Genomic DNA, 10,072 nt, shown 5'->3' with positions numbered 1-10,072 from the left:
GCAAAACTATAATAGTCTGTACTTATGAAACCACAACTCTCCATTTCCCTTGCCCCCTCACCCCTGGAAACCACCATTGTACTTTCTGTCTCTGTGAATTTGATTACTCTATGTACTTCATATAAGTGGGATCATACAGTATTTGTCCTCTTGTGACTGGCTTATTTTACTTAGCGTAATGCCTGAAGGTTGGTCCATGTTGTAGCATGTGTCAGAATTCCCTTCCTTTTTAAGACTGACTATTGATTTATTGTTTGTATAGGTCACATTTTGTATATCCCTTCATCCCTCAATGGACCCTTGAGTTTTTTCACCTTTTGCCTATAGTGAATAATTCTGCTATGAACATGGGTGAACACATAACTCTTTGAGTTCATAATTTCAATTCTTTTTGAGTATTTAATAGGAACTCGAATTATGGGATCATATGGTAATTCTATTTTTAATGTTTTGAGGAACCACCATACTGTTTTCCTTTCTGTGTGCACCATTTTCCATACCCACCAACAGTGTACAAGTGTATACATACTGGATATTAACCTTATCAGCTATAGGATTTGCAAATATTTTCTCCCATTCAGCAGGTTCGTTTTATTTTTTGATGAAAGAAGTATTTTTAAATTTTGAATACCTAGTTTATCTATTTCTTTTATTACCTCCACTTTTGGTGTCATATTCAAGAACTCTTGGCCAAATTTCATGTCATGGTTTTCTTCCCAGAACTTTCTTCTAAGAGTTTTATAGTTTTAGGTCTCACATTTAGGTCATTCATTCACTGAGTTAATTTCTGTATGTGGTGTGAGGTAAGGGTCTACCGTCATTCTTTTGAATGTGGATATTGTTTTTCCAGTACCATTTGTTGAAATCGCTATCCTTTCCCCATTGGGTGGTCTTGGCACGCCTGTTGAAAATCATTTGGTGATGTATATACGGGTTTACTTCTGGGTTGCTGTTTTGTTCCACTGGCCTATTCTCCGTCCTGTATGTGTGTTTATGCCAGTACTATTTTGATTACTGTGGTTGTGTAGTAGGTTTCGAAATCAAGAAATTTGAAACTTCAAATTTTGTTCTTTTTCCACATTATTTTGACTATTCAGGCCTTTTAAATTCCATATGAACTTTAGGGTGAATTTTACTACTTCTGAAAAAACCTCACTGTGATGTTTAAAGAGATTGCTTTTAATCCGTACATCCCCTTAAGTCGTGTTGACATATTAACAACATTAAGTCCTCCAATCTGTGAACACAAGATGCCTTTACATTTGTTGGTGTCTTCATTAATTTCCTTCAGCAACGTTTTCTAGTTTTCAATGTACATGTCTTTTGTCCCGCTGGTTAAGTTATTCCTCGTCTTTTACTATATTTCATGATATTTTAAATGGTATTTTTTTTTAACTTTCCTTTTCAAACTTTTCATTCTTAGTGTATAGCGAAACAACTGATTTTTGAGTGTTGATTTTGTATCTGGCAAATTTTCTAAATTCATTTATTAATTCTAACAGATTTTTTTTGGTGCTTGTGTGTTGTCTCTGAACAAATATAATTTTATTTCTTCCTTTCCGATTTAGATGCGTTTTATTTTTTATCTTGCCTTATGTATTTGGCGAGGAATTCCAGTACTTTGCTGAATAGAAGTGGTGACAACAGGCATCCTTCCTTTGTTCCTGATCTTAGGGAGAAAGATTTCACCACTGAATATAATAGCTGTTGGTTTTCTATCTGTGACCTTTGTTATGTTGAAGTCATCAACTTGTATTCCTGGTTTGTTGAGTTTTTTTTTTTTTTTTTAATCATAATATGGCATTGAATTTTGTCAAATGTTTTTTCTGCATCAATTAAGATGATCACATGGAGTTTAGTCCCTTCAATCTGTTTATGTGCTATACTACATTGATTGATTTTCATATGTTGAACCAACCTTGCCTTGCAAGAATAAATCCCATTTGGTCATGATGTATAATCCTTATAATGGGCTGTTCTGTCTCTTATTATTTTAAAGGGTTTTTGCATCAGTATTCATAAGGGATATTGGTCTGTAGTGTACTTTTCTTGTAGTGTCTTTAGGTTTGTAATTGATGTAATGTTAACCTCATAGAATGAGTGAAGATACATTCTCTCCTCTTAAATTGTTTGGAAGAACTTGAGAAGGATTGGTGTTAATTCTTCTTTAAGTTGTTGGTAGAATTCACCATGAAGATACCTGGTGCTGGGCGTTCAGTTGTTGGGAGATTTTTGATAACTGATTCCATATCTTAACTTCTAGATCTGTTCAGATTTTGTATTTCTTGGTACGATGTGTGTTTCTAGGAATGTGTTCATTTCATCTAAGTTATCAAATTTGTTGGTCTACAACTGTCAATAGTACTCTATTGTAAGCCTTTTTATCTCTACAAAATTGGTAGTAATGTCCCTTTCTTCATTTCTGATTTTACCTATTTTGTTCTTATCTCTTTTTTTTTAATAGTCAATCTAACTAGTTTTGTCAATTTTGTTGATCGTTTTCCTCTTTCTACAGCTATTTTGAGGCATAACTGACAAAACTGTAATATATCTAAAACGTAAAATGTGATTATTTGATATACGTATATATTGTGAAAGATTCTCACAATCAAGTTAATTCACATACCCATCACCTGTCATATATTTACTTTTTGTGTGTGAGGACACAAATTCTACTCTCTCAGAAATTTTCAGTTACAGAATACAGCATCATCAGTTAGTCCCCATGTTACACATTAGCTCCTCAGACCTTATTCCTTCATTTTATCCCTCATGTTATAACTGAAAATTTGTATCCATTTACCAGCGTGTTCCCATTTCCCCCCATGCCCAACTGCAGGCAACAATTTCTGCTCTGTGTTTCTATGATTCCAACTTTTTTTTTAGATTCCACACATAAGTGATACCGTGCAGCATTTGTCTTTTCTCCATCAGGCTTATTTCACTTAGCATAATGTTCTCCAGGCTCATTCATGTTCTTGCAAGTGTAAGGATTTACTTTAAGGCTGAATAATATCCCATTGTGTATGTTATATATGTATATTTGTGTGTGTGTGTGTGTGTGTGTGTATCAGATTTTGTTTATCCATTCATCTGTGAGAGACAGGCAGGTTCTTTCCATACCATTACTGTGAATAACATTTCAAAGTTTGTTTTTGTTTTTGTTTTTGTTTTTTTCCCGTACCACGTGGCTTGTGGGATCTTAGTTCCCCAACCTCGGATTGAACCCAGGCCCTCCCCTCAGCAGTGAGAGCACGAAGTCTTAACCACTGGACAGCCGGGGAACTCCTAAAAAAATATTGTTTCTTTTTGCTATATGACCAGAAGTGGAGTTGCTGGATCACATGGTATTCTAATTTTATTTTCTTGAGGAATCTCCATACTGTTTTCAGTACTGGTTGTACCAATTTACATTCCCCAAAACAGTGCACACAGATTCCCTTTTCTCCACATCCTCACTGGCATTTATCTCTTGTCTTTTTCATAATACACATACTAACAGGTGTGAGGTGATATCTCATTGTGGTTTTGATTTGCATTTCCCTGATGACTGGTGATGTGAATCACCTTTTCATATACCTGTTCCCCAAATGTTTGTCATCTTTGGAAAAATGTCTTTTTAGGTCCTTTGCCAACTTTTAAATTGTGTTATATGGTGTTTTTGCTACTGAGTTGTATGAGCTCCTTGTATACTTTGGATATTAACTTCTTTTTAGACACGTGATTTGCAAATATTTTCTCACACTCCATAGGGATGGGGAGGATCTAAGTTGCTTGTCTGAGGTCACACCGCCGGAAGGGAAGGCTCTAAGAGTCCCAAGTTTCTCTTCCTCGCCCCTCTTGCTTCCTGCCCCTGGAATGTGGGCTCCCCCCAGATGGAGCAAAGTACCTGTCAAGCAGCATCAAATATCCAGTGCAATCAAGACAAGTTCTATGATATGAAAGCAAGTCCTCAGGGCCAAGGCCCATGGTCCTGCTAACTCCCTGGGAAAGAGGCCTCAAACATCACTCGTGATATCAGAGAGAGCCAAGGACACACACAGGGAACGTTGCCCTGGGCAGTGGCCACTTCATGCTTCATGGTGTGTGACCAGTGTGAGAACGCAAGGCCGTAGGAGGGCCCCATGCTTGGCTAAATACTCTGCCACCACCATCTTGAAATTCTTGATAATTATTGAACAAGGGCCCTGTATTTTCATTTTACACCCAGCCCTGTAAATTATGTAGCTGGTCCTGCTTCTGGGAAAGTTGCTTGGTCACCTTCTCCCTGCCTTCCCTGTCCCCAGTCTCAGGACTTTGTGCAGGGCCAGGGCTGCACACAGTCACTGTAAGAGATGCTTTTCCGACCACCGTTTGGAACCAAAACAAAACCAACAAAAGCCCCAGATCCATGCAATTAGCCAATATCTCCTCACCAAGACAAAGCCCCTCTGCCTGGAAAGATGCTGCTACTGGCTTGAGACTCCTTTTCCCCCTGAACATCCTACCCTCCAAGGTCTTGCTGCCATTTTCATGTGACACAAGTCAAATGACCAGGGGCTTTTTTCCCCTCTGCATTTTCCTGCATAGATTTGCACCTGTTTCTGTGGCTAATGTTACTGTTGGGTTTCTGTTTTCCCATCTCTGTCCTCTCATCCCTGCTCACACACTGCACACACAATCATAAATTATATTCCAGACAGGCCAGGAATCTCTCCTCACACACATCCCTAATAAAATGTTTATCTGATGGTTTCAAGACCCTAAGCTGCCTCCAGCCAATTTTTGCTAACATACGTCACCCCTGGGACTAGCCAGAGGTGGGCAGTCAAACGTTAGCATCAACACATCCTTTAGAAGGTCCCTAAGAGGGCTACATGCTCCAGGGCTATTCCTGGAAAGTTGGTCACAACCTGTGGGATGGCCAGACATTCCCCCCAGTCCCAGGAAGGGGAGGATGAGGTCAGAGAACTTGCAATGTCGTGACCCTTTGATATGCCTCTCACAAGGACAAGCTCTCCTCGAAGGAAGGTTATACATAACTGAGTGTTTCTGTCCAGGTGGTACTTATAATAACCAAAGGAATTAATGCAGATTAGTTTTCTTTGGTGTCTGGGTGTGGTAGGCATGATGTCCCAAAGATGTCCACGTCCTAGTCCCTGGTACCTGTGAATATGTTACATTACATGGCAAAGGGGAAGTAAGGTTACAGATGGAATTAAGGTTGCTAATCAGCTGACTTCAAAGATGAGATTATCCCGAATTGTCCAAGTGGGACCAATGTAACCACAAGGGTCCTTAAAAGTGGAAGAGAATCAGAAGAGGAGGTCAGAGTGATGCTATGTGAGAAGGACTTGACCTCTAGGTCGAAGATAGCGCCTGGCTTTGAAGACAGAACAAGGGGCCATGAGCCAAGAAATGCAGGCAGCCTCCAGAAGCTGGAAAAGGCAAGGGAAAAGATTCTCCCCTAGAGCCTCCAGAAAGGAATGTCGCCCTGTTGACACCTTGATTTTAACCCAGTGAGAACTGTGTCGGACTTCTAACCTATGGAACTGTAAGTTTATAAATTTGTTTTGCTGTAAGTCACTAACTTTGTGATAATTTGTTACAGCAGCAAGAGGAAAATCATGCACTACCTCCTTAGATTCTTATCACCGGGGTGTGTTTAACAAGCAGAGCTAAGCGGAGGCAGGGAAAGGCCCTTGGAGGAACCACCACTGCTTCCCTCGTGATGAGAAGACCTGGCAAAATTATGAAGTAAGCAAAGTGATGAAAAACACCCTTTGTTTTTTGTCCTTGGGTTGTGCCACAATCCAAGGGGATCCCTCATTTGGGGGACTCCAGGTAGACCTACCCCATAAAAGCCTATTGAATCCAGAAGCTCCCAAGTTTTCCTTTCAGCCTACCAAGGGTTAATTATCCTAGCTATTAACTAAAGCATGAAAGTGATCATATTGACTATAGATACACGACAGGATAATGGAAGAGAGTATATAAATGAACACTCATTTACTGTTTATCCTTTTGGGAAATGCTGACATGCTTAATGAGCCTCACTCCAACCCAGCAGCACTTAACCTTTTTAAAGTCACAGGCTCTGCTGAGAATCCAATGGAAGAAAAACGCCAACACACCCAAAACCTATTTCGGGGGCTCATGAAACCCCTGAGGCATCCAGCCTCAGCCCAGAACCCCTGCTCCAATTGCTAGGACAGCTAAGGAAGGTAATTTGAAGGCTGTTTAAGGCCTGTGTCCCTAAAATCACTTCTCCCTGTTGGCTACTTCCTGCCTGTACACAAAGCTGATCGTGGGGCCAACCTAAAAAACACCAGAATTATTAACAAGTACCTCTTTCCCACTGGTTGAAGAGACCTTAGGGGTAACAGACCAGAACCCAGTGATGGGAACAAAATGTTCAAAGAATGGAGACAAGAAGCAGTGAGAGATAACCTGGGCGGGGTGTGGTGGCGGACAGATTTTGACATGGCAACAGCATATCTTGTGGGCAGAGAGGCACAAAATCCCCATTCCCTGTTAAATAGGATCTGACTACCACCAGAGTGAGGTGGATGAGCCCGGTCCAAGGGGGAGACTGACACCCACATCCCCGTCACGGCCACCTGGGTACATCCCTGGGCAATGCTATCCGATCCATCCCCACTCCAGAGACACCCATGAGCCCGGTGCCCAAACCACTGCTGTGTAAGTCGGTGCCTCTCAAGGCAGTGTCACCTGAGGGTGTCCAGCAGGGCTCAGGCATCAGAAGGACATTCTCGCAAGGCCTGACTGCCCCTTACCAGCTCTGGATCTTGGGCAAATGAGTCCGCCCTGCATTCTGCCTCCTCAGATGCAAAATGCAGACGATACCAGGACAAGTCCACAGTCCCTCATCGAAACCCAAGGGTCAGATGTGCTTCAAGGTTCAGAATTGTTCAGATTTGATAAAGGTAATAGAGTGCCTATGCATTATAGTAATACCCATGGTGGGTCTGTCACACAACACATCAATACGAACATTCAGACTAAAAAGGATAAACAGTTTAGGTCAGATTTTGCCACCAAATGCATTCATTGGGTTAAGCTTCCCCTCTACTTAGTTATGAAATAATTTTGTTTGCAAAGTTTTGCTGTTGTTCAGAACAGCCGTGAAGACATTAAGGCCCTGTAGGATTATTGTTGTGTGGATTAAAACAGTTACAACACCCACCTCCTCTAGCCATCCCTGCACCTCAGGCCCACTTCAGTCCTCGTATTCATCACACTGAGTTACAATTCTCCTAGGTCTGTCTCCTCTTCTAGATCGTGAGCATTTTGTGGTCAGGAATGACAGCTTGCTCACCTGTGTATTCCCAGGCCCATGCTGGGCACATGTCCATAAATGTGTGCAAAACACAAGTTAATTAGTCATCTAAATCTCTCCACCTGCCTGCCTCCAAGCAGGTGGAAAAGCGCACCCCAGAAGTGCTCCCTCCCTTGCTCCTGAACCCGGGTACACATCAGAACATCAATCTGCCTACTCAGCATCATCACGACGGTGCGGGAACCTCCTTGGCACTTTCAAATACTTTTTTCATAAACCCAATTCATGTCCACTAGGAATGGCCCTGACCAGGGAGAGACTTGGGAGATGAGAACTTTTGCTAATCAGCAAAGCTATATCTGAGTCCAGACTCTTGCCTCCAGCCTTTAGACTGAAGAAGGACCTGGCAGCCCCAGGGGGCCAAGGAGGCCCACCTGTCTGTTTGCTTCTCCGGGAGCTGCTCCCACACGTCGTGCAGTCTGGGCACAGCACCAATGCGAGCTCTGCTTTCAGGACTTTGCATCTCTCTTTCTCTGTGAAGACTCCACGCCTGCCTGGGTTTGGAAGGCTCTCGGCTGCCTCTTCACACTTATCTCTGAATGAGAGAAACCCAGCCCGGCTCCCCTGAGCAAGGCTGAATGAGCCCCGAGATCTAAACTGGCACGAGCTACAGCTTGAGAACCACTCGTGCTAAAATGGAGAGGGACTTGGAGAGCGCAGCGCCTTTTCAAGAGAACGGAGAGGAAAATTCAACAGCGGGAGGAACTGAAACAGCCACTTGGATTACTGTCCTAGGTGAGGGTGGTCCCCTGTGTCACGTGGTCACCTTTGTCACGTGGCCACATTGACAGGATGCAGGTTAGAATTAAGCCCACTGCCGCCCATCGGATGCACAGTGAACATCTAGAGCGTCTCCCCAATGGTTGTCATCTCTTGGTGGGTCAGAATCATTTACAAGGGTCCTTGTATCTCAGGTAGCAGAGGAGCCTAGGTCCAGGACGCCCCTAAAGTGTGCCTTGTCCCAGGCAGAGCTGCACTGCCTCCCCGCCTGCCTGGTCTAAGAAGTATTTGCTCCTCAGCAAATGAAGACGACTGGAAAGCCCCGACCCTCAGAGATGAAAGGGGCCCGAGAGAAGGGCTCCACCGACCTCCATTCTTTGAATGGACACGTTTCCTGAACGCGGTCACGTCTATACAGCGGATTTCCTGCACCAACTCGCTGTCTGGTCCTGGGAGCGATAATAATGATGCCACCGCTACTCGTACTGGGGCTGCCTTCCCGGAGGGGAATATCGGGCAGGGGAGGCGCTGAGGCTACGCAGTTGGCTGCCGCACCTGAGTTCCCTCCGCAGTCCTAAGAAAGGTTTCAGGGCCCTCTTCCAAGCAGGTGGAGGTTTCTGCCTAGGGCTGTTTGTTTGAGGCTTTCTCCTGAGTTTGTTTCACCTCTTCTGAACAGCCTTCCACCCCAGGGATGATCCAAGCACCTACCCCCACCCCGCCCCGGGGAAACAAGCTCACTCCACACCACAAAGCATTCCGGGTCCGGGTCCGGGTCCGGTCCGATCACAGGTTCTCCTTCCGCTTTAACTCTCCTCTCTCCAGTGAAACTCCCACCCCCTCGGGCTCAGCCCTGTGTAAGAAGCTGTGTGCTGAGAGAGGAGCCCCTGCAGCTATTCCCATTCCCCAAATGCTGCCTCTTATCAACCCTAAGGAATCTCGGGCTAGTGGAATTGGAGGCAATGTAACAGCCTTGCACCTGTTCTGAGACGGGGCACGTGTGTGGGGATGTGACATTAAACTGCTAGGGACACAGCATCACTCCCAGGTCACCTGCCTCCGGGTCAGAGCACCTCCAACCCACAGAGTATAAGAGCTACCCGTGGCACCTGTTAAAATGCAGAGTCCGGGTCGCTCCCAGAGGTTCTCATCCTGTAGGGCCTGGGTGGAGCTCCCGTCTGGGTAGAGCCCCCTGATCTGCACGTTGCACGAGCAACTCAGATGACCCCCAATACACAGTCCGCAGACCAGCCTGAGAACTACTGCCTCGCTCATTACCTATGTCTGCTTCTCAGTTTCTACCCCTTCCCGCTTCTGAAAACTGACCCTCACAAATGTTTTCCCGCAAAGAGCTGGGGGCAGTTGGTAGGGGAAAGGTGGCCCCCGAGGTTTTCCATGAGGACGATGTAGCCAGAATTACCCCAACTAATACTGGATACTTAAGTATATACAGATGCAATTGTCTTGAATTTGCTTCAATCTAATCCGAAAGGGGGTGGGGGGAAGCTATAAAGGACATTGCTAGGGTACCTGATGACATTCGGCTATCCACTGTGGATTAGATAATATCAAGGTTGGGACTTCCCTGGTGGTCCAGTGGTTAAGACTCTGTGCTTCCAAAGCAGCGGGGGCCAGTTCCATTCCTGGTGGGTGAATTACGATCCCATATGCTGCTGGGCATCGCAAAAAAAAAAAAGATAATATCAAGGTTAAACTCCTGGTTTTGAACATTGTACTGTGGTTGTATTCTTATTGTTAGGAAATACATACCGAAGTATTTAGAGATAAAAGGACACAATATCTCTGACTTATTCTCAAATGGCTCAGAAAAAATAGTAGTCACACATATGTATACATATACACATAGAGAATATGATAAAGCCAATGGGATAAGATGGAAATTGTTCAGTCTGCGTAGAGTAAATGGGAGTTCCCTGTACTGTTCTTACGACTGTTCTATGTATCTGAAATTATATATCAAAGTAAAAAGTTACCAAAAAAAAAAAAAATCCCCAG

General features: G+C 43.9%; 1 long non-coding RNA gene across 6 annotated transcripts; it reads left to right on the top strand.

Moving 5' to 3' along the window:
- Positions 1-2,604: 2,604 nt before the first annotated feature.
- LOC309654124 lies at positions 2,605-9,551 on the top strand. 6 transcript variants are annotated; one of them, XR_014259904.1, is made up of 3 exons: positions 2,605-3,347; positions 3,753-5,736; positions 6,827-9,551. It is a non-coding gene; the product is annotated as an uncharacterized lncRNA (long non-coding RNA). The 6 variants fall into 6 exon arrangements; XR_014259908.1 differs by having other exon boundaries at positions 2,605-5,736; positions 6,827-8,074; positions 8,254-9,551; XR_014259905.1 differs by having other exon boundaries at positions 2,605-5,736; positions 7,576-9,551.
- Positions 9,552-10,072: the final 521 nt, after the last annotated feature.

Source organism: Balaenoptera physalus, assembly GCF_965194825.1.
Source record: "Balaenoptera physalus genome assembly, contig: HAP1_SCAFFOLD_2062, whole genome shotgun sequence".
In the NCBI taxonomy this organism is placed as follows: Eukaryota; Metazoa; Chordata; class Mammalia; order Artiodactyla; family Balaenopteridae; genus Balaenoptera; species Balaenoptera physalus.
Note: the sequence above shows the minus strand (reverse complement) of the source record. Positions and strands in the feature narration are given on the sequence as shown.